The sequence below is a fragment of the Phycodurus eques genome, chromosome 1, assembly GCF_024500275.1.
Source record: "Phycodurus eques isolate BA_2022a chromosome 1, UOR_Pequ_1.1, whole genome shotgun sequence".
Taxonomy (NCBI): domain Eukaryota; kingdom Metazoa; phylum Chordata; class Actinopteri; order Syngnathiformes; family Syngnathidae; genus Phycodurus; species Phycodurus eques.
In genome coordinates, this window is record NC_084525.1 from 15,174,695 (window position 1) to 15,200,376 (window position 25,682).

General features: G+C 43.2%; 1 protein-coding gene across 1 annotated transcript in view; it reads right to left on the reverse strand.

Annotated features, from left to right (window-relative positions):
* LOC133404262 (protein SOGA1-like) overlaps positions 1 to 25,682 on the reverse strand; it is a 96,952-nt gene that overhangs the window by 60,379 nt on the left and 10,891 nt on the right.

Below are 25,682 nucleotides of genomic sequence, written 5' to 3' on the forward strand. Positions count from 1 at the left end.
TTAACTGTTGGTATATGTTCTTTTTCTGAAATGCAGAAGGTTTTGTGTGTGTGTGTGTGTGTGTTTATGTATAAAGAGAGAAAAACAAAAGTAAGATGTTCATGTTCTTTTTGGTCAGTAGTGGTTTTCACCTTGGAAGTCTGCCATGGATGACATTTTTTGCCTACTCTCCTTATTTTTGAGTCATCAACACTGACCTTAACTGAGGCAAGGAAGGTCTGAATTTCTTTAGATATTTTTTTTGTTCTTTTGTGACCTTCTGGATGAATGGTCATCATGCTCTTGGGGTAATTTCTGGAGGCCGGCCACTCCAGGGAAGGTTCACCACTATAAAAATGTTTCTACATTTGTTTGTAATAACTCTCAACGTGGTTCACTGGAGTCGTAAAGCTTTAGAAATGGCTTTGTAACCCTTTCCATACTGATATATTTACAATTACGTCTTATTTTTCTTATTCTTATTTGTTTTTGAGATCTTTTACCCGACTTCATTTTCGTAGACAGGTTCTATTTATGTGATTGAACAGGTCTGAGTGTAGTCTTGGGTGTGGTCAATTAAAATAAACTCAGCTTTCCCCCAAAAAGTGAGCCACAGTTAATTCATGAGTAAAACAAGGGGGCGATGACTTTTTCAGGCAGGGGAGGTAGATGTTTTTTTTCCCTTAATGAATAAAATCATTTTTGCATTTTATATTTGGGTTATCGTTGTCTGATAGTTACATTTGTTTGATGATCTTAAAATTTAAAGTGGGGAAACTAAAAAAGAATTTGGGAAGAGGGGCAAATGCTTTTTCACGGCACTGTATATGCACACAAAGAGGAACCACTAGTAGTGTCATTTCATACAACTCTTTTAAGTATAGCCATTAAAAGCAAAACAAATCAGCAGAATATTTTTTAAACAGCACATAGATTAATTACCACTGTAAGACTTGGTGTAAAAGTCAATAGGTCTATTTTTAATATGAGTATACTTAGTGCTCAACACAAATACATCTCCAAACTTTAAAATCCATACTGAGTGAACTGTATCGCAATGTTTTTGTTTGTGCATGTGTGCCTATTTAATAGACAATTATTTTGTGTATCGCTGCTCATGTACAACATCTTTCCATGCAAATACAATAAGTAACTGTGTTGATGTGCATGTGTATGTCACTGTATGAATGTTTCTAAACCAGTGCCAGTGTGCAGCTGAGTGCCACAATGCTCCAACTGAGTGCCCACACAAAACAATGGCACCCTGAACTCTTCCATGACACACAGCCCCGTTGTGTGTGCACACAGGCTTCTACATCGTTCCTTGTGCATGCTTGTGAGTGCTGAGTGGGTTTTAAATGTGATGGTGAGCCTTTTTAGTTTTAAGGTGAAATAGGGGTCACTTGGGCCAGCCACACACTGAGCGACATGGCCGAACGCCAAAAAACCTTTGTAGAGTGTGCATGTTCTGCCACTAGTCATGTGTGGTCGATAGCCGGCCACTTGTTTTGCTGCGATTCTAAATTTTAATTCCAGGTGAACAATTTTGCAGGTGTAACACCGCATCAAACATGCCATGTCATATCGCATGCGTTTTCACAACAAAAACAAATGTTTCCGGATATTAAGTGAGATGCAGCCGGCACCGCCAGGGTAAACCAAAACAATATATACATTATATAGAAATTGGGATTTACAATAATACTACTTAATACTAATAATAATAATACCAACAACAACAACTTTGGGGCACCACGGTGGCCGGCTTGTTAGCACATCTGCCTCACAGTTCTGAGGACCTGGGTTCAAATCCAGCCTCCCGTGTGTGGAGTTTGCATGTTCTCCCGGCCCTGCATGGGGTTTCTCCAGGTGCTCCCGTTTGCTCCCACATTCCAAAAACATGATATTAGGTCAATTGAAGACTCTAAATTGTCCATAAGTGTGAATGTAAGAGCGAATGATTGTTTGTCTACAGGCGACCAGTCCAGGGTGTACCACGCCTCGCGCAGAGTTAGCTGAAATAGCTGCCAGTACACCCTAGTGAGGATAAGCGGCACAGAAAATAGATAGATGGATGGATAATAACTTGGATTTCTAGATAATAACTTGGATTTATAGAGCACCTTTCACGCAACCCAAAGCCGCTTCTCACAAGGTGGACAAACAAAAACACAAAGGATACTAAACATCAAAAACTATTTGAAAACTAAATAATTTCACATGTACCTGTGGCTAAAAAGCCAGCCATCATCAAGCCGTACCAATCCAGTATATGTTGTTTTATAATAACACACAACTAGTTTTATAATCCAAATTTGGTTAATCCCATGTGGGTCTGTTCCATCCATCCATCCATCCATCCATCCATCCATTTTCTGAGCCACTTAACTTTAAAATCGTCGCGGGAGTGCTGGAGCCTATCCCAGCTATCTTCGGGCGAACCCTGAACTGGTTGCCAGCCAATCGCAGGGGACACATAAACAAACAACCATTCACACTCACATTCACACCTAGGGGTAATTTAAAGACTTCAATTAACCTACCATGCATGTTTTTGGGATGTGGGAGGAAACCGGAGTGCCTGGGGAAAACCCACGCAGGCATGGGGAGAAGATGCAAACTCCACACAGGCGGGGCCGGGGATTGACCACCAGTCCTCAGAACTGTGAGGCAGACGCTATAACCAGTCGGCCACCATGCCGCCTGTGGGTCTGTTATTTTTACAAATTACTGAACATTCTAAAGTGTTGAAAATGGCTTGCTCTCTTTGACAATGCAATTTTAATGGCTCAACGCCCGTTTCTTGAAAAGTGGTGGTATTGGAAATGCGAGGATTCCGCTTAACGGCAGCAATATGTACTTGTGACTGAAAAAGAGAAGCACGGAGAGTCTCTGTCGCCAAAATGCAGGCCTGCAGTCAATGAATTGAGCAAAGACCCTCTCAAATATCCACTTTAATTCTAGGTGGTTTCCTTTCTTTGTATTATTATAACTACTCGGCCAGCACAATCCATGTCTTCCTTGACAATTGCGCCATGTTGTTTGTGGTTCAATAAAAAAATAAAAAATAAGAAAAATAGTAGTATACTGTATGTGCCACCTTTCCTGATAACGCTGATTTTCCAATGCAGCGAGTTGGTTTACATGTGTGCGAGGGTGAATCGCCTGGCGGGAGAATGTGAGTCGTTGACTGTATTTTTTTTCACAATTGTCAAGTTCAGTCGCATTCAGTTGCATCACTCAGTGTGCGGTGGTGCTTAATTGGCCATTCGCTAAGACCTGCTCCCCTGAGTTACTGCTGCTAAATTGCACTTTTGGATCCAGCAACCAAACAAGATTTCACGGAAAAAAGAAAACGTCAGCATAAGTAGTAGAAAGTTGTGATGTCTTTGAACGATTCACCATGTCAAAGCACGGGAATAATGCAAAACAGATGCAAGCTACAGTAGCGCATACAAATCATGGATAAAAAGTGAACCACCATATATATAATCTAGCGATTGGAATAGAAGACAACGGTTTTCTGGAGCAACACTTTCTTGTAGCGCAGGCGAGCTCCACATGTACTAGTTACAGTATATCATTGAAAAGCAAAAGGCAATAAGACTCTTCAAGTGTTGCAACCAAAGCACAAACAGTCGCTAGCCTCCACAAGATGGCGCCTACCAGTGTGGTCGCCTCGGTAACGCGCTCTCTAGTATTGTCTTTGTTTTTGTGTTTTTCGTCCGTCTTTGGAGACCTTACACGACTCACTTACACAAGGGGAGAACTGCTAACCATCAAGGAGGCTACTCCGGACTTTCTGTCCCCAACTTTCGAATATCCGCTCAGTTTTTTCCCCGAGTTACTCACCGGAGCGGCGTCCGCGGTTTTCGGCACATGGAGAAGGAAGCGGCGCCACAGAGGGAAATGAGCCGGCATTCAGGTGAAACTCCGCAAGTGAGGACACAGATTGGCGTTCTCGTCGATCCACCTCGCGAATGTACGCTCCCTACCCAACAAAATGGACGAGCTTCATCTTCTGTTAAAGACCAGTAAAGACTTCGGACGTTCCGCGGCCATGTGGTTCACGGAGACCTAGCTTTGCGACGCTGTACCCGATGGCGCCGTCATGCTTCCCGGCTTCAACATTCATCGAGCGGACCGCGACATGGAATCATCGGGGAAAACAAAGGGCGGCGGGATATGCCTCCATATCAACGAAAAATGGTGTACGGACGTCACGGTGCTCAGCACACACTGCAGCCCGCATTTGGAGTCGCTATTCTTAAACTGTAAACCATTCTACTCGCCACGTGAGTTTGCATCGTTCATACTGGCTGGAGTCTATATTACGCCTCAAGCTAACACAAACGCCGCATTGCTAACGCTCGCCGAACAAGTCAACGAAATTGAAAAAAAACACCCGGACTCACACCTCATTATTCTCGGGGACTTTAACAAAGCTAAACTCAACCACGAACTCCCTAAATACAAGCAGCACATCGACTGTCCTACCAGGGAAAATAATACTTTAGACCACTGCTACACTACGGTAAAAAAAACGCATACCGTGCTATACCTCGTGCAGCCCTGGGCTCGTCTGATCACTGCTTAATTCACTGAATACCGACGTACAGGCAAGAACTTAAATGTGCGAAGCCTACAGTGAAAACAGTCAAAGTGGACCAATGAAGCAAAGATGGAAATTCAAAGCTGTTTAGACTGCACAGACTGGAGTGTCTTTGAAAATTCAGCTGGCAGCCTGGATGAATATACGGATACTATCACATCCTATATCAGTTTCTGTGAAGAGGTTTGTGTACCAACAAAATCATTTCGCACAACAAGCTGTGGTTCACTGCTAAACTTAAGCAGCTCCGCCAAGCTAAGGAGGACGCATATCAGAGCGGGGACAGGGCCCTGTATAATCGAGCTAGAAACCAGCTTACTAAAGAAATTAACATTGCAAAGAGGATCTATGCAGCAAAGTTGGAAAAACAGTTTAGCACAAACGACTCTAAATCAGTCTGGCATGCATTCCAATCGCTGACTAATTACAAGCGACGATCCCCCCAAGCTGAGAACAATAATAGCACACTAGCCAACGACTTGAATACCTTCTACTGCAGATTTGAAAAGGATAGTTTCACACCACACACCCACCCGGCCGCACCCGCGACCACAAACACACCTCTGACTTGTGCGTTAACCATCCATGAACAGGATGTGAGACGCATCTTCAAACAACAGAAGATTAACAAAGCGGCAGGCCCGGACCATGTGTCCCCATCCTGCCTCAAAGTCTGCGCGGACCAGCTCGCTCCAGTCTTCACTCAGATCTTCAACAGATCTTTGGAAATGTGCGAAGTTCCATCCTGTTTCAAACGCTCCACCATCATCCCAGTCCCCAAGAAACCTGCAATCTCTGGTCTGAATGACTACAGGCCTGTCGCTTTGACATCTGTGGTCATGAAGTCCTTTGAACGTCTCGTGCTGGACCACCTCAAGAGTGTCACAGGTCCCTTGCTGGACCCCCTGCATTTTGCCTACCAAGCGAACAGGTCTGCGGATGATGCAGTCAACATAGGACTGCACTTCATCCTAGAACACCTCAACAGTGCAGGGACCTATGCGAGGATCCTGTTCGTGGACTTCAGCTCAGCGTTCAACACCATCATCCCTAAACTCCTTTCAACCAAGCTTCTCCAGCTCAGCGTCTCACCTGCCATCTGCCAGTGGATTTAAAGCTTTCTGACGGGCAAGACAGAGCAGGTCAGGCTGGGGGAGGACACCTCATCCACACGGAGCATCAGCACTGGGGCGCCCTAAGGTTGTGTCCTCTCTCCGCTGCTCTTCTCGCTCTACACGAACGATTGCACCTCAGCAAACCAGACTGTCAAACTCCTGAAGTTTGCAGATGACACCACTGTCATCGGCCTGATCAAGGACGGTGACGAGTCTGCATATCGACAGGAAGCGGAGCGGCTGGAGCTGTGGTGCGGCTGACACAACCTGGAGCTGAACACGCTCAAGACTGTAGAGATGATCGTGGACTTCAGGAGGCATCCTTCGCCACAGCTGCCCCTCACGTTGTCCAGCTGCCTTGTGTCAACCGTCGAGACCTTCAAGTTCCTGGGAATTACAATCTCTGAGGACCTGAAGTGGGCGACCAACATCAACTCCGTCCTCAAAAAGGCCCAGCAGAGGATGTACTTCCTGCGGCTTCTGAGAAAGCACGGCCTGCCACCGGAGCTGCTGAGTTCCCAAACGTTTATTGAATATTGTTAAAAGAAAAGGTGATGTAACACAGTGGTAAACATGACCCTGTCCCAGCTTTTTTGGAATGTGTTGCAGCCATAAAATTTTAAGTTAATGATTATTTGCTAAAAACAATAAAGTTTATCAGTTTGAACATTAAATATCTTGTCTTTGTAGTGTATTCAATTAAATATAGGTTGAACATGATTTGCAAATCATTGTATTCTGTAAATGCTGTTATGTTTCTCTATGTTCAAGTGAACGTGATGGAATTTACATCCATTGAAGATTCCCTATAGGATTTAATTTGCCTTCACTAAGGCTCCTGGTGAGGAGCACGTTGAATTTAGTACTGTCTGTGTGTGTGTGTGTGTGTGTGTGTGTGTGTGTGTGTGTGTGTGTGTGTGTGTGCATGCCACAGGGCTATATCAGGCAACGAATGGCAGTTAGACATCTTGTAGTCCACTCTACACTATGTGGCAGTGAGTTAGTTGTGTGTGTCCAACAAACAAGTCTTGTTTCTTTGTCGACCCCCCGGACACACACACGACACACACACACACACGCACGCACGCACAAACACACACACACACACACGAAGTAAGCATTTGTGTTTGCTTAACCATCATCTTTCTAGCAACTTCTGTGTGCGTGTGTGACTGTCTGTCTGTCAAGAATTGCGTCGGTTGTTTTTTGGGTCTTGGAGGATGGGAATGGATAGCAAGTTGTGTATAAAAAAAAAAAAAAAAAAAAAAAAAAAAAATTGGCTTGGAGCATTGCATGGAGGAAAATAGATCGAGCTGACAAAAAACCCCAAACAACAATAATTCTACCACAAAAAAAAGTCTTTTGTGTAGGCCTCGCCCCTTAAGATGATGAAACATTCATGATCCATGTGAAATAATGACAGCTTGGAGGATGATAATGACGGATGGATATGTTTGGTTTTCTATGGTCTGGCGGCGTTCATATTTTCTCTTGGTTTCAGTTTGTGTATCTGTTTCCAGCAGGAGCCACATATTGCATCAGTTGTTTTTGTGCTATAAATACTGTAAAGTTGTTTGTAGTTCAAACCAGAACTAGCTGTTTGCTCCATATGGAACAATTAGTGAGACATTATGTTCTTTCTATATCATCCAACGACTCTTCCAACTGCAATGTACTAAACAAAAACAGACATGCACATTTCATCCATCTATCCATTCTCAATTCCACTTATCCTGTACAGGGTCACGGGGTGCTGGAGCTTATCCCAGCTGACTTATAAAGGCGGACCTCACCCTGAACTGGTCACCAGTGAGTCGCAAGGCACATATAGACACGGACAACCGTGCACACCATGACTGAATAGGAACTGAACCCACGCTGCCCGCACCCAAGCCAGGTGAATGCACCACTACACCATCAATGACTTTGCACATTTTAATAAAAAATAAAAAATGCTAACATTTTCTATGCCGGTAAACCAACTACAGCAAATTTTAAGTTATCACTGAACCGCAGCAATATAACACTCTAGCAGCCAATTGCATGGTAAGGCAAGTATTCATGGAGCGCAATCAATACTTCTAAATAGCACTGAAAGGCAAATTCCATCAAGTCATCCATCCATCTATCTACTCTCTGTACTGCTTATCCATACTAGGGTCGCGGGTGTGCTTGATCCTATTCCAGCTGACTTTAGGCGAGAGGCGGGACACACACTAGATCAGTCACCAGGCAATCGCAGGGCACATAGAGACACACGACTATTCATACTCACATTCACACACAAACATTCACACCTACGGACAGTTTGAAAAATCTCAAATGTCATGGTTGCTGTTGCTTCTATTAAAACCAATACAACCTTGAGCTGACCTAAAACACCTTGGAGGGACACTATGATTGTAAAGGCGTTGAAATCAAAATGTAGGGAAGGGGAGTTTAAGTGGAGAAGAACTAAACTCCAAATTGACTATGGCCACTACAGACAAAGTCTTTGTAATTTTAACTAAGAGTTAGTCAGGGCTAGACATAAATTTTTTTCTGAACTCATTAGTAAGAAACTCAACAATACTCACACTCTTTGCTGTGGTTGACAAGCTCACATACCCCCCTAATCAGATTGCTCCAGAACTCCTCACAACAACAGATAAATGCAATGAAATTGCTTACTATTTTAGTGGAAACAATACAATCCATCAGGTCAAATGGCACAAATCAGGAAAATTACAAAACAATGCAACACCTAAAACCATCAAGGAAAAACTATTACCATGCCAGAACTTGACACACATGACAAAAAAAAAAACTGTAGAAACCATCAACTATCTGTCTTGACTCAATACCATCTGACTTTTTCAAAACTATTGCTAAGTCTCTGCTAGCCGTTCTGCACTTCAGTCAGGCGAGTTTCCTAAAGCTCTTAAAGTAGCTGCTGTTAAGCCACATCTAAAAAAAGACAACGCTGGGTTCCATTTTAGCAATCTATAGACTAGGGTTGGGCATCGAGAATCGAGAATCGATTAGAACCGGGACTCACGTTCCGGTTCTCTCGGAACCGTTAAAATTTAAAAATTTCGTCCTCCAGCCGTGAAGAAGAAGTGGCGAAAAGCAACGAAGAAGTGCCGTAAACCAACGAAGAAGAACGGGCACGTTGACGTGCTTGTGCCCAACGGCGGCGGCGAGCAAAAGTGTGAACAGTCGCCTCAGTGCAACACTTGGAATAAGATTATATTGTGCAAAGGAGTTTTTCCCAATGTGTAGCATCTGACGCGCTCCGAGCCTCAGCCTACACCGCGCGGAGCTTCAGTGAAGTCAACTGTCAGTCAATTGGGTGAGTGAAACAATAAAATACATCTATGCCAACATTGAGACAGGTAACAAGGTAAACGCTTGCTTTCATTTTTGCACTGATGGTTTTTCACGTTTATTTTAGTCTTCAAACCAACGTAAGCGTGATGACAAAAAAAAAACTTAACATTGCTTCACTGTAGCAACTTTACATCACAATGAATTGGGACAAAATTCACATAAACGTCTCACAGTATTGCAAACACTAACCTTGTGCCTCACCAGTGGGTAGGGAAAGGAATTAGCGTTTTATAGCATTTGGTTCCATCCATTAAAAAAAAAAAAATAATAATAAATGAATCAAAAACAATCATTGGTGCCGTGTGAAGTTACTTTTCGTGCCAAAATGCTGAGTTCAGGTGCATACCCTTCAAAATAGAAGGCTACAAGCTTAAAACAGGAAGTTAAGTTAAAACTTGCACATATAAACCATTTCAGAATCAGAATCAGAATCATCTTTATTTGCCAAGTATGTCCAAAACACACAAGGAATTTGTCTCCGGTAGTTGGAGCCGCTCTGGTAAAACAGACAGTCAATTTACAGAACACTTTGGAGACATAAAGACATTGCATCTTTTTGCACAATTGTTTTTTGTCAGAGTCCTCTAGCACTTAGAGCAGTTCGAGTGACTAATATTGCAATAGTCCGGTGCAATGACCATTGTGCAAAGGGCGCTGAGACTTCAAGGAGTGTATGCGGTTTAAAGTGACGAGTAGTGCGATCATCTGGGACAATAATGGTTGTGAAAATGTTACAGATACTCCTCAATCAGTGTGCAAATGGAGCAGATGCTACTCTGGCATGAGTGGCCAGTATATGCAAATAGTGCAGCATGGCGAGACAACTACAGTGAGTGCACGAGTAATACATAATTGGCCCCACAGAAATGTGACAACGAACTCAAGTCAAAAACTTTCCAGCTTGTTGTAATGGAATTATAGGTTAGGTGTTTAAGAGGTTGATCGCAAGAGGGAAGAAGCTGTTGGAATGTCTACTAGTTCTAGTTTGCGTTGATCGGTAGCGCCTACCTGAGGGAAGGAGCTGGAAGAGCTGGTGACCAGGGTGCAGACGGTCCGAGAGGATTTTGCACGCCCTTGTCTTAGTTCTGGCAGCGTGCAAGTCCTCAATGGTGGGTAGGGGGGTACCGACAATCCTTTCAGCAGTTTTGATTGTCCGCTGCAGTCGGAGTTTGTCCTTTTTTGTAGCAGCACCAAACCAGACTGTGATGGAAGAACACAGGACTGATTCGATGACCGCTGTGTAGAACTGTCTCAGCAGCTCCGGTGGCAGGCAGTGCTTTCTCAGAAGCCGCAGGAAGTACATCCTCTGCTGGGCCTTTTTGAGGACGGAGTTGATGTTGGTCGCCCACTTCAGGTCCTGAGAGATTGTAATTCCCAGGAACTTGAAGGTCTCGACGGTTGACATGAGGGGCAGCTGTGGCGAAGGATGCCTCCTGAAGTCCACGATCATCTCTACAGTCTTGAGTGTGTTCAGCTCCAGGTTGTGTCGGCCGCACCACAGCTCCAGCCGCTCCGCTTCCTGTCGATACGCAGACTCGTCACCGTCCTTGATGAGGCCGATGACAGTGGTGTCATCTGCAAACTTCAGGAGCTTGACAGTCGGGTTCGCTGAGGTGCAGTCGTTCGTGTAGAGAGAGAAGAGCAGCGGAGAGAGGACACAACCTTGGGGCGCCCCAGTGCTGATGCTGCTTGTGGATGAGGTGGTCTCCCCCAGCCTGACCTGCTGTGTCCTGCCCGTCAGAAAGCTGTAAATCCACTGGCAGATGGCAGGTGAGACGCTGAGCTGGAGAAGCTTGGTTGAAAGGAGTTCAGGGATGATGGTGTTGAACGCTGAGCTGAAGTCCACGACCAGGATCCTCGCGTAGGTCCCTGCACTGTTGAGGTGTTCTAGGATGAAGTGCAGTCCCATGTTGACTGCATCATCCGCAGACCTGTTCGCTTGGTAGGCAAACTGCAGGGGGTCCAGCAGGGGACCTGTGACACTCTTGAGGTGGTCCAGCACAAGACGTTCAAAGGACTTCATGACCACAGATGTCAAAGCGACAGGCCTATAGTCATTCAGACCAGAGATTGCAGGTTTCTTGGGGACTGGAATGATGGTGGAGCGTTTGAAACAGGATGGAACTTCGCACATTTCCAAAGATCTGTTGAAGATCTGAGTGAAGACTGGAGCGAGCTGGTCCGCGCAGACTTTGAGGCAGGATGGGGACACATGGTCCGGTCCTGCCGCTTTGTTAATCTTCTGTTGTTTGAAGATGCGTCTCACATCCTGTTCATGGATGGTTAACGCAGAAGTCAGAGGTGTGGTTGTGGTCGCGGGTGCGGCCGGATGGGTGTGTGGTGTGAAACTGTCCTTTTCAAATCTGCAGTAAAAGGTATTCAAGTCGTTGGCTAGTGTGCTATTGTTCTCAGCTTGGGGGGATCATCCCTTGTAATTAGTCAGCGATTGGAATGCATGCCAGACTGATTTAGGGTCGTTCGCGCTAAACTGTTTTTCCAACTTTGCTGCATAGATCCTCTTTGCAATGTTAATTTCTTTAGTAAGCTGGTTTCTAGCTCGATTATACAGGCGTTATGAAACAGAATACAAATACAAAAATAACTATTTTAACAATGCTGTCAGTGAAGTCATCTCTCAGTCAACTGGGTGAGTGAAACAATAAAATAGTTAAAACAGTTAAAACAACTATTTTAACAATGCTATATTTAACTTCTCACTGAAATTAATTAATGAATATGAAGTCAGTTGGGTTAGTTCCACACACATTCCCTTTTAGTTCATAGGTTTGATATTGATACTGGTTATAAAGAACCTCAAGTTCATTTTAGTCTATGCTGCAGGCTGCTAAGAAAATGGATATTCAACATTTGGACACCCTTTATTTAAACCATGCAAACTTTTTTGACCCAGCCCCCGAAAAGAATCAGAATCGAGAATCGTTTAGAAAGGAATTGAACCGGAACCAGAACCGGAATTGCTTAAATTCAAACGATGCCCAACCCTACTACAGACCAATCTCATACCTCCCTTTTATGGCCAACTTTGTCGAGAAAACGGTTTTTAATCAACTCTGTAATTTCTTGAACTTAAATAGACTTTTCAATTACAAATCATGTTTCTGACTTCATCACAGTAAAGAATCAGCTCTTATCCATCCATCCATCCATTTTCTGAACCACTTTATCCTCACAAGGCTTGTGGGCGTGCTGGAGCCTATCCCAGCTATCTTCGGGCGAGAGGCGGGGCACACCCTGAACTGGTCACCAACCAATAGCTCTTATCGAAGTGCTAAATATTAGGTTAAACTCAGACAAGGTGTCTTATCTTGTTGGATCTCAGTGCCATTTTTATACAGTAGATCACAAAATACTGTTGAACAGGTTGGAAACATGGGTAAGACTCAATGGAACAATCCTTAAATGGTTCAGGTCCTACCTGTAGTTATTTCGTAACCATTGGAAGTTTTCAATCCCGTTGAATGGCAATGACATATGGGGTCCCTCAAGGGTTAGTTCTTGGACCCCTTTTGTTCAGCCTGTATTTGCTACCCTTGGGTCAAATTCTTCAGAACTATCATAACTATGCAGATAACACACAGTTATATCTAGCAGTTTCTCCAGATGACTACAGTTCAATTGAGGTCACAGTCTAAAACAAATAACTGGATGGACCATAATTGACCATTCCTTCAATTAAAACACAGCAATACTGAGATGACTGTTTTGGCAGTAAAGAAAAGAGGATTGCTGCTCGTAAATACTTGAAGTCACCTCTTCAAAAACCAAAGACCAAGTCTGAAACCTTGGTGGGCAGATATATTCTGATCTGACTTTTAGCATTCATATAAAATCAATCTTCTACAAGCTAAAGAACATATCCAGAGTGAAAAAACGGGTTCTATGTTCCAAGCAGACCAAGAGACGATAATGCATGCTTTTACCTCAAGTTTTTTATTTATTTTTATCTCCTTGACTATTGCAATGTTTTTCTGACTGGACTCCCCCTAAAGTGCATAAAACAGCTGCAGCTCATTCAGAACACTGCAGCTTGGGTTCTGACCAGAACAAAGAGCTCAGAGCATATTAATGCAATTCTAAAGTCTCCGCACTGGCTCCCAGTCAGCTATAGAATATATTTTAAAGTTCTGCTACTGGTCCATAAATAACTAAATGGTTTGAATACATTAAAGGAATCTTGAGATCTACAGACTCAAGTCAAACAGTAGAACATGTAGAGTAGTAGCAGAGCATTTGTCTGTTATGCTGCACACAAATGGAATAATAATGATATCAGCCCCAAGTGTGAATGTTTTAAATCTGGGTTTAAAAACTATTCTTTTTTTCTTATGCTTGTGGTTAAGCATTTTTGAGCATTTCCATTTTTAAAATGATCTTTCTTGCACTGTACATTTTTATTAATTTTAGTAAGCTTTGTGTTATTTTTCTGTACTTTGTTTTTAAATGTCTTTTGCTCTTTGTTTTTAAATGCTTTTCATCATGTAAAGCACACTTACCTTGTGTATGAAATGCGCTACAAAAATAAATTTGCCTTGCCTTGACTTAACCTCGGCCACCATGCATGTTTTTGGAATGTGGGAGGACACTAGAGTACCCAAAGAAAACACACGCATGCACATGGAGAACAGGCAAACTCCACACAGGAAGGCCAAAACCCGGATTTAAACCCACAACCTAAGAACTGTGAGGCGGATGTGCTAACCAGTCCCCACCGTGCCGCCCCCCTCAAGTCATACAATTTGGTATTCAACCTACATTAAGGTCGAAGCATGTCTGTAGTCAAGAAAGCCATCACCATATATTGTGGGACTTCAGGTCAGTGAGCATCTAAAGGAGTTTTAAATCCTATTTTTCTTCATTTACTTTTTTTTCTTTTCTGATGCTATAACACGGAAGGGAACTTGTGATGGAAAAGAGGAGAACTATAATGAAGACCATAGAACTCGACACGGACTTGCATTTCGTCATGCAGGACTCTGTCCCGGCCACTGAGTACAATATTGCTATGCTATACAGTATACAAAAGAACAGAACGTAAACCAGAATGTGAGTTGCATTTAATCTTCAAGGCAGTTATCAGTTTTTGTGTCGTTTTCTTATGCAAATAAAATGCATGGTCAGTCATTCACTATACGCATCTCTGTCAAGGATTATCATGCAGGACAACATGGCAAACGAATGATTTTTTACATTAATATATGCATCAAAATTTGTATTTATATTTTGTAGAGTGTTTTTTGTGGCAGTACAAGAGTGACACCAAATACGACTAACTAATTACATGTTTTTGTTAAATATTGAATTGACAAAATTACTTATATTAACCTTTATAGGGTTTAATGTATTCTTTTCTTGTGTATTCCTTTATTGTTCCATAACTCTGGTGTAACTTCTATAAATGTGCAGCCTTGCTAAAAGCAGCATGCCATTGTTTGTCTTATCCAAGGACATTCCCAAGTGAGATACGACAGCTGGCTGGGTCGCTGGTGTGAATCTTCTCTCATGGAAAGTTACGAAAAGAACTCCCTTCTTAAAACGGTGTTTTTGACCTCTCGGGCTTCAGAGGGAGAGAGAGAAGCCTTGCTGCTGGCTGAATGCTTCCGTCCTCCATCCTCCCCTCCCCTTACCTTGCACTTTCTCCACTCTCCCATTATCTTTTTGTAAATAGCTGTAAATAGCTCTTTGTAATAAAAGCCCACAAGGACAAGAATGATGTCTTAATTATTCTGCAAAAGAGGAATGTCCACCACAAAAGTGACGACAAGGAGGGATCCTAGGATTGATTGCCGATCCAGGGGTCCCGGGAGTAATTGATCATCCGGGACCAAAGTACAAGTCATTTGGCGAAAAAAAAGATGATTCTGATTTAAAACTGCCTGCCCAATTCAATTTGGTGTTATGATGGCGATGCTTTGACCTTGGAAAAAATTACTTCAATTAATAATTGCGTCCAATGGGAAAAACATTTGAAAATTGACCTGCATCTTGGAGTGCATAGTGTTCGATTTTGGAAGTTTCATTTTATATTATGAGAGTTTCTTTTTTTTTTTTTTTTTAAGATTAATTGTACAATTGAAACACTACTTTATATTAGATATAAAATCCATATTGGAAAAACACAAAACAGAATAATAGCTTAACCTTCCTTGATACAAAATTGCAACTGCTATTATAACACATCAAGGCATGTACAAACCAAAATTTGCCTAGCATTTGCACAGTAAATTTCAACATATAAGAATCTTACGTGTATTATTACTGAGGGTTTTACAGGCAGGTTTCATAGGCAGCCCTGGTGTTTATGTTCAGTGGTGACAGTAGTTTTCCTTTTTGACATCCGCCCAACACGAAGTCCTCTCGACACCCATTTAGAGGATGTTACATCACAACTAATCTGCTGCACATCTATATATAAAACCATTATGTGTGAAAGAGAGAGTGGGACGTTGGCACGACAGCTGTTCCGAGGACAAGCTCTGATCCATCTATCTTCGGATTGGATGCAGAGGGATGATGGAATGTGATGAGTACTCACAATCTTCTGCATGTTTTGCTACATCCCAAAGCTAGCAGCTAGGAATAAATTAAATACAATTTTGTGTACTGCCTGTTGAGGAAATCTAGTATCAACATGAACCACATTTCCTATTGTCAGGAGGGATAAGGGGTATGACACTCATGTAGAAGCTTTACTTCCTGCACTGGTAAGCTTGCAAACACCATGTTGAAGCTTTACTTCCTGGACTGGTAAGCCTGCAATCACCCAGGCAGTACAAAACCTTTTGAGATGAAGCTGTTCAGATAGAACTGCCTTTAATTAATGAATTAATTGTTCGACTAACAGAGTTGCAGTCCTCGTGCTTCAAGAAAAGACCAGTCTAACAGTAGTGTTAGACATTAAAGTAAGGAGATGTTTGGTGCTTCAAGACATTTGGCTGACCCTGAGTTCGCCGAAGGGTAAAGTACGTTTCCTTAAGAGACTGGATATCAGGCACGGTGATAAGTATCACAGGATAAAAGGTGTGTGTGTGTGTGTGAGGGAGAGAGAGAGAGAGAGAGAGAGAGAGAGTGCATGCATGCGTGCATGCGAGATGTACAGATAACACATAACAGAAGGTCCTTTGAGTGAGTTCATTTTTAAGCAAATAAGGCAGACAGATGAGGAGGAAGTGGATTGGGATGTCATGTATATAACTCAAGAAGAAAACTGACTCCATTCATTCATTCACTCACTCATATGGACGTTCACTGCCAGCCCTCCCAGTTAAAGATGACAAAGATGTTATGGGATCAGTTAAAATTCATATTTGCATTGTGTATACATTATGATATACATGCATGTAACTTCCAGCAAGTTTTCAACCATAGTTTAGCTAAAAAATAGGTTTTATGACGCATATAGAGCCCTCCCCGAACATACCCGAAGCTCAATACACCGGGATGTGGTTACTCTATCCACCACAAGGGCTACCAGAAGTGACGCTGCAATTGACAAACATAGCGCGCTATACTCTATACAAAATGGCGAGCAACGTGTTGGAATGAGGAGGAGGAGGAGGATTTCTACGTACAGGAGCACCCAACTGAACTTGGCATCATCAAACCTTCCATGTTTGAGCCGATCAGGTCGAAAACTAACAGTGACGATGACAAACAGCCAAGTAGCAGCTGTACAACAGAAAAAGAGAGTGGCCAGTGGGTCGATGTGACGGTATGTCAAAAGCATGTCTTTTTTGTACAGTCATGGCTAGAAATAGGCGGCACGGTGGCCGACTGGTTAGAGCGTCAGCCTCACAGTTCTGAGGACCGGGGTTCAATCCCCGGCCCCGCCTATGTGGAGTTTGCATGTTGTCCCCGTGCCTGCGTGGGTTTTCTCCGGGCACTCCAGTTTCCTCACACATCCCAGTAACATGCATAAATTGGAGACTCTAAATTGCCCGTTGGTGTGAATGTGAGTGTGAATGATTGTTTGTTTGTATGTGCCCTGCGATTGGCTGGAAACCAGTTCAGGGTGTGCCCCACCTCCTGCCCAATGATAGCTGGGATATGCTCCAGCACGCCCGCGACCCTAGTGAGGAGAAGTGGCTCAGACAATGGATGGATGGCTGGCTAGAAATAATTGCACGCCAAGGACGACTATACGCATTATATTTTCATATATGTTTCTGTGACATGGCACAAGCTTTTACATAGTATGCAGTGTTACTATATATTGTGTCGCTCGAGTAGCGTTATAACACGCCGCACAGAAAGTCTGTTGGCTTGTAGGCAAAGGTACACAGTACTGAAAAGTACTGGGTGGGTCTTTTTTTCCTACTCCCCAGTGCATCAGAATCATCTTTATTTGCCAAGTATGTCCAAAACACACAAGGAATTTGTCTCCGGTAGTTGGAGCCGCTCTAGTACAACAAACAGTCAATTTACAGAACACTTTGGGGACATAAAGACATTGACAAAAAACAATTGTGCAAAAAGATGCAGAGTCCTCTAGCACTTAGAGCAGTTCGAACGACTAATATTGCAATGACCATTGTGCAAAAGGCGCTGAGACTTCAAGGAGTGTATGCGGTTTAAAGTGACGAGTAGTGCGATCATCTGGGACAATGTCGGTTGTGCAAATGTTACAGATACTCCTCAATCAGTGTGCAAATGGAGCAGATGCTACTCTGGCATGAGTGGCCAGTATATGCAAATAGTGCAGCATGGCGAGACAACTACAGTGAGTGCACGAGTAATACATAATTGGCCCCACAGAAATGTGACAACGAACTCAAGTCAAAAAATTTCCAGCTTGTTGTAATGGAATTATAGGTTAGGTGTTTAAGAAGTTGATCGCAAGAGGGAAGAAGCTGTTGGAATGTCTACTAGTTCTAGTTTGCGTTGATCGGTAGCGCCTACCTGAGGGAAGGAGCTGGAAGAGCTGGTGACCGGGGTGCAGACGGTCCGAGAGGATTTTGCACGCCCTTGTCTTAGTTCTGGCAGCGTGCAAGTCCTCAATGGTGGGTAGGGGGGTACCGACAATCCTTTCAGCAGTTTTGATTGTCCGTTGCAGTCGGAGTTTGTCCTTTTTTGTAGCAGCACCAAACCAGACTGTGATGGAAGAACACAGGACCGATTCGATGACCGCTGTGTAGAACTGTCTCAGCAGCTCCGGTGGCAGGCCGTGCTTTCTCAGAAGCCGCAGGAAGTACATCCTCTGCTGGGCCTTTTTGAGGACGGAGTTGATGTTGTTCGCCCACTTCAGGTCCTGAGAGATTGTAATTCCCAGGAACTTGAAGGTCTCGACGGTTGACACAAGGCAGCTGGACAACGTGAGGGGCAGCTGTGGCGAAGGATGCCTCCTGAAGTCCACGATCATCTCTACCGTCTTGAGCGTGTTCAGCTCCAGGTTGTGTCGCCCGCACCACAGCTCCAGCCGCTCCGCTTCCTGTCGATATGCAGACTCGTCACCGTCCTTGATGAGGCCGATGACAGTGGTGTCATCTGCAAACTTCAGGAGCTTGACAGTCGGGTTCGCTGAGGTGCAGTCGTTCGTGTAGAGAGAGAAGAGCAGCGGAGAGAGGACACAACCTTGGGGCGCCCCAGTGCTGATGCTGCGTGTGGATGAGGTGGCCTCCCCCAGCCTGACCTGCTGTGTCCTGCCCGTCAGAAAGCTGTAAATCCACTGGCAGATGGCAGGTGAGACGCTGAGCTGGAGAAGCTTGGTTGAAAGGAGTTCAGGGATGATGGTGTTGAACGCTGAGCTGAAGTCCACGAACAGGATCCTCGCGTAGGTCCCTGCACTGTTGAGGTGTTCTAGGATGAAGTGCAGTCCCATGTTGACTGCATCATCCGCAGACCTGTTCGCTTGTTAGGCAAACTGCAGGGGGTCCAGCAGGGGACCTGTGACACTCTTGAGGTGGTCCAGCACGAGACGTTCAAAGGACTTCATGACCACAGATGTCAAAGCGACAGGCCTGTAGTCATTCAGACTAGAGATTGCAGGTTTCTTGGGGACTGGAATGATGGTGGAGCGTTTGAAGCAGGATGGAACTTCGCACATTTCCAAAGATCTGTTAAAGATCTGAGTGAAGACTGGAGCGAGCTGGTCCGCGCAGACTTTGAGGCAGGATGGGGACACATGGTCCGGTCCTGTTGCTTTGTTAATCTTCTGTTGTTTGAAGATGCGTCTCACATCCTGTTCATGGATGGTTAACGCAGAAGTCAGAGGTGTGGTTGTGGTCGCGGGTGCGGCCGGGTGGGTGTGTGGAGTGAAACTGTCCTTTTCAAATCTGCAATAGAAGGTATTCAAGTCGTTGGCTAATGTGCTATTGTTCTCAGCTTGGGGGGATCGTCGCTTGTAATTAGTCAGCGATTGGAATGCACGCCAGACTGATTTCGAGTCGTTCGCGCTAAACTGTTTTTCCAACTTTGCTGCATAGATCCTCTTTGCAATGTTAATTTCTTTAGTAAGCTGGTTTCTAGCTCGATTATACAGGGCCATGTCCCCGCTCTGATATGCATCTTCCTTAGCTTGGCGAAGCTGCTTAAGTTTAGCAGTGAACCACGGCTTGTTGTTGTTGAATGTCCGAAATGATTTTGTTGGTACACAAACCTCTTCACAGAAACTGATATAGGATGTGACAGTGTCCGTATATTCATCCAGGCTGCCAGCTGAATTTTCAAAGACACTCCAGTCTGTGCAGTCTAAACAGCTTTGAAGTTCCATCTTTGCTTCATTGGTCCACTTTTTGACTGTTTTCACTGTAGGCTTCGCACATTTAAGTTCTTGCTTGTACGTCGGTATTAAGTGAATTAAGCAGTGATCAGACGAGCCCAGGGCTGCACGAGGTATAGCACGGTATGTGTTTTTTACCGTAGTGTAGCAGTGGTCTAAAGTATTATTTTCCCTGGTAGGACAGTCGATGTGCTGCTTGTATTTAGGGAGTTCGTGGTTGAGTTTAGCTTTGTTAAAGTCCCCGAGAATAATGAGGGGTGAGTCAGGGTGTTTTTTTTCAATTTCGTTGACTTGTTCGGCGAGCGTTAGCAATGCATAGTAACCATAACAGAGTCGTAGGTATATACAAGGAAATCCTCTCCTCTTGTCTGCGCCGCTTCACTGCTGCACCGTGGCGGCTGCGAGATTCAGTTCTGTTGCTGGCGGTTGAGGTCCCGATGGCCGTAGGAAAAATAGTTTGCAACGCAGCTGGTTTCAGCCTCTACCTCTGTATCCAATGCTTTCTGCTAAATCTTCCTCAAAACACGCCGGCTCGAAGAGATCAGCACAGTTTGGAATGCTTGCTAGGCACCCATAGCTGGCCATGTTTCTTCCCCTGTCAAGTGACTTTCCCTATCCACTGGTCATGTATTCCTTTTTCACTTGGAAAGCCAAAAAATTAAAACTCTTGCCACTGCCTGAACCATTTGTACAACCAAATGCCAAACAATAAACCATCGTGACATCATTAAATCATGAGACAACAAATACACAAGGACCGGAACAACAGCATGGAACAATAGCACACAACGCCGAATGAACAGGCTGTTTGGCTCATGTGACGTCACAGCGCCGGAAAGAGACGAAGACCGGAAGGCGCTGGACGCAAAAAGCAGAAGGCGCAGTCTGCATCATATTTATCGATTTAACCGCTGTATATCTGCTATATAATCACTTTGAAATGACAGATGTGGTTTGTAAAGGGGTTCTAGAGTTATCAAGAAAAACTTTTAAATCTTTGTCCTCTGACCTCTAACATGGCTATTTGAATGATATAGCCGTCAATGGCAGTGAATGAGTCAATGGCAACAACATCAGCTACACCTACAAACAAAGGAAACTTCTTTGATCGATCCTGGAGGATATTACTAATCAATTAGTTTCAATGGAAGAGGAGAATGTTTTGAACTGTTTCAGTCTGTTTTTTTAGCAGAATATTGTGTGGAGTTGCTATCGATCAGGTCTGTGAACTTAGCTCAACAAGAATGTTTAAGAATGTTTATTGTATTGTTTTGTCACTACTATTATTATAGTTATTTAACATTATCTTACACTTTTATAACAGTTTTATAACAAAGATGAAATGCCACGCAACATAAACAACACCTACATGCAATAAAACAAATCGATGATGTAAGATGTCGGGGAAATGCCATGTTTTGATCCTGGGGCAGAGGGAGAACTTTCATCATTTCCTAGAGTTTAGGATTAGGTAAAGGTAGGTGACTCATGCTATTCGCAATTTTATTCAGAATTGCACCAACATTAAATGGGATCTTGGTCGTAATTTTCTTGCATTATGCTGCAAACAAACTATGGCGAACAAAACAGTACTGGACCACCTTTCACCCTCACGTTTTTACATCTGGCAGAGGTAATGCTCAGTTTTGACTCTGCAAAATAAGTATTTTACAGCATAACCTCGTTATTTGGCAGTAATAAGAAGTTTTGCATTACTTCCCGTTTGTGCTGCGCAGCAGTCAATAGAATTACATAGCTCTCACGCACTTAACTGTATATGGTAAATCCATCTAAAATGGACTAAAATAGATAGACAGAAAATCATTGAAAGAAATGTTCTTATTCTGACAGAAACCGTGATGAACCTTAAAACAACAAAATAAATTGTACTCTCTGAAATGTTGCTCTATGTTGACATCATGTGCAGCATAACTAGCTACATCCTGTGTCTATCTATATACAGTATATGTCTCCAGATGTGTGCAGCTGTCTGTGGAAAGGAGAGCAGTGTGTGAATGGGACAGGAAATTATGTCAGGCGTTCTCAAGGAGATTCTGTTTTTGTTCTGGGAACACAATCGCCGAGTCACGTGGGTAGTGACACTAACACACATTATAAAACAAACAGCCGTGATGTATTTAAAAATAACTGTCATAACTAAAAATGACTGTCAACAGTACATACTGCATCTGTCATGAGAGTTTTCATGGTCTGCTAGTCTCAAGAAATGAGCAGTAAGATAGAGGGAGTGTGAGGAGAGTGTGTGCGCGCGCTATCAAATCAGTGCCTTCAAGCATAAGCAGTAGTTAAGCCAATTTGGTAAAGCAGATGAGCTCAGTTTTGTGGAGCTCAAGAAGTCAAGGTCAAGTTGTCACAATGAAGCGGAATGCTGACTAGACAACAGCACCATATAATATTTTCTAAATATTTATTTTACATTAGTGTGAATGTGACTGGTTGTTTGTCTATATGTGCCCTGCGATTGGCCTGCGACCAGTTCAGGGTGTGCCTTGCCTCTCGGCCAAAGTCAGATAGGATAGGCTCCAGCACACTCGCGACCCTAGTAAGGATAAGCGGTACAGAGAATGGCTGGATGGTTACTCATGTGCAAAAAGAACCACATTAACAACAGATACACTTTTTTTGCTCTGCTTTCAAAAGTGGCTAGGAGGTTAGCGTGTATTATTTGAACAACATTAATTGATAGGAAAAACAAACCTTTCACTTAAATACTGTATGTGTTTTTCTATCAGTTCGATGAGATACCACATACAGTGGAACCTCCCAAAATGTATTCCACCAAGGTCATATTTGGTAAAATATGTCTCCAAAGTTGCACAAACCTCAAACCACTGTCATCCTCATGCATGACATCGTGCTAGACTTCAGTTCAGCTGGGATCAATGGATCAACTCATAAAGCAAATGACAACATTACCTCAGGAGTGACTATGCACGCACACACATACACACACAGAGAACACAATGTAGTGTAACTTGACCCCCTGCCAGCATTTGGCCCTGGCAGCAAGGCAACAATCACTTATGTGTTGTTGAGGGACACACAGCCATGTCAGCTTGTGTCTCCCACCAGTGTCAATTTTCACCCCTGATGTATTTGGTACTGCAGCCAACTGCTGCTCTGACGAAAGCTTTCCACATGTACATGCGATTAAAGAAAGATCCCCAACATCACTCCACCACAATGCCTTCAGATTTTGTATACATTTTCACTGGGTCTTAAGTGAATACCTAAACCATAGGGGACGCTATAATGCCTCATGACCATTGCAGCCAAACAGAAGAAATTAATGTGCGGAAAGGCACAATAAGAACAATGGCAAATTGTGGAAAGGGGGAATCATTCACTGTTTTGTAAAGTACCCATGCCATAGTTTTACAAAAATATGTTTTCCAGACTTACAATGCATGTTGTATGCATATGAAAAGCCAAAAAGCAAATACAAATTATTTCCATGGTCATGGTATGAACAAGCCTTACTCTTTTTCTATAGCATCTTTCAATTTACATTTAAACCTTTAAAATTAAAACTGAAGTCAGAGCTTATTTCAAATCAACTCCACAGTCTCTCTTCAATTATGTTCCATCCGTAGTCTTGTCCCCGTTTTACTCGCACCCAACCCTGGCCCTGCCTCACTGCTCACTCTGATCTGCTGATTTGAATTTTCAAACAGTTACCAGTCGCCCCTCACTTTTTATTTTTTTATTTTACACCCAGACATGTATAATCATCCCTTGCACTTCCTCTTTCCATCCTTCCTTCTTTCAGGACAACCAGATGGTGAGACAGCAGCTGAACCGCAAACAGAGAAGGCAAGGGAGTATGACGTGATACCACACAAACACTCACACAAACTGACTCTTAGGGTTTAACACTTTCTTTGTCCTCCTTGGGATCTGATAGTGTCTATCCACCTTTCAGTGACAAGACAGACAGAAACACGGACAGACACACCTGAACTGTTTGCCCGTGCGTGCACATGCCATTGCGGTCAGTTTAACTCGAGAGCGTGATTCACTGCCCTAAGGCAGCCTGACAATCAAACCCAAGCAATTTCAAAGGAGGTTTTGAAGCATGACCTCACCACAGCCTTGAGATTGTAGAAGAACTAGGTCATCCCTGACCAAGGTTATTTGAGGAAAATACAACCCCTATTCCAATGAAGTTTGAATGTTGTGTTAAACATAAATGAAAACAGAATACAATGATTTGCAAATCATGTTCAACCTATATTTAATTGAATACACTACAAAGACAAGATATTTAATGTTCAAACTGATAAGCTTTATTGGTTTTAGCAAATAATCATTAACTTTGAATTTTTTGGCTGCAACACGTTCCAAAAAAGCTGGGAGAGGTGGCAAAAAAGACTGAGAAAGTTGAGGAATGCTCATCAAACACCTGTTTGGAACATCACACAGGTGAACAGGCTAATTGGGAACAGGTGGGTGCCATGATTGGGTATAAAAGGAGCTTCCCTGAATTGCGCAATCATTCACAAGCAAAGATGGGGCGAGGTCCACCTCTTTGTGAACAAGTGCGTGAGAAAATAGTCGAACAGTTTAAGGACAATGTTCTTCAACGTACAATTGCAATGAATTTAGGGATTTCAATATCTACGGTCCATAATATCATCAAAAGGTTCCGAGAAACTGGAGAAATCACTGCATGTAAGCGGCAAGGCCGAAAACCAACATTGAATGTGACCTTCGATCCCTCAGGCGGCACTGCATCAAGAACCGACATCAATATGTAAAGGATATCACCACATGGGCTCAGGAACACTTCAGGAAACCAATGTCAGTAAATACAGTTCGGCGCTACATCCGTAAGTGCAACTTGAAACTCTACTATGCAAAGCAAAAGCCATTTATCAACAACACCCAGAAACGACGCCGGCTTCTCTGGGCCCGAGCTCATCTAAGATGGACTGGTGCAAAGTGGAAAAGTGATCTGTGGTCCGACGATTCCACATTTCAAATTGTTTTTGGAAATTGTGGACGTCGTGTCCTCCGGGCCAAAGAGGAAAAGAACTATCTGGACTGTTATGGACGCAAAGTTCAAAAGCCAGCATCTGTGATGGTATGTGGCTGTGTTCGTGCCAATGGGATGGTTAACTCACACATCTGTGAAGGCAGCATTAATTCTGAAAGGTACATACAGGTTTTGGAGAAGCCTATGCTGCCATCCAAGCAACATCTTTTTCATGGACGCCCCTGCTTATTTCAGCAAGACAATGCCAAACCACATTCTGGCAGCCTGGCTTCTTAGTAAAAGAGTGTGGGTACTAGACTGGCCTACCTGCAGTCCAGACCTGTCTCCTGTGGTGCATTATGAAGCGTAAAATACGACAACAGCGACCCCGAACTGTTGAACAGCTGAAGCTGTACATCAAGCAATAATGGGAAAGAATTCCACCTACAAAGCTTCAACAATTAATGTCCTCAATTCCCAAACGTTTATTTAATGTTGTTAAAAGAAAAGGTGATGTAACACAGTGGTAAACATGACCCTGTCCCAACTTTTTTGGACCGTGTTGCAGCCATAAAATTCTAAGTTAATGATTATTTGCTCAAAAAAAATAAAGTTTATCAGTTTGAACATTAAATATCTTGTCTTTGTAGTGTATTCAATTAAATATTGGTTGAACATGATTTACAAATCATTGTATTCTGTTTTTATTAACAGAACGTCCCAACTTCATTGGAATTAGGGTTGTACATTATAGTGTGTTAACAAACTTTATCTAATGCGACATGGGTTAACAAGACTCAACTTTTAAGGCCTTGTTTAAGCCAAAAAGGTCATTTGATTCAGCTTGATACTTAATTGTGCACTTCCATTGTTAAA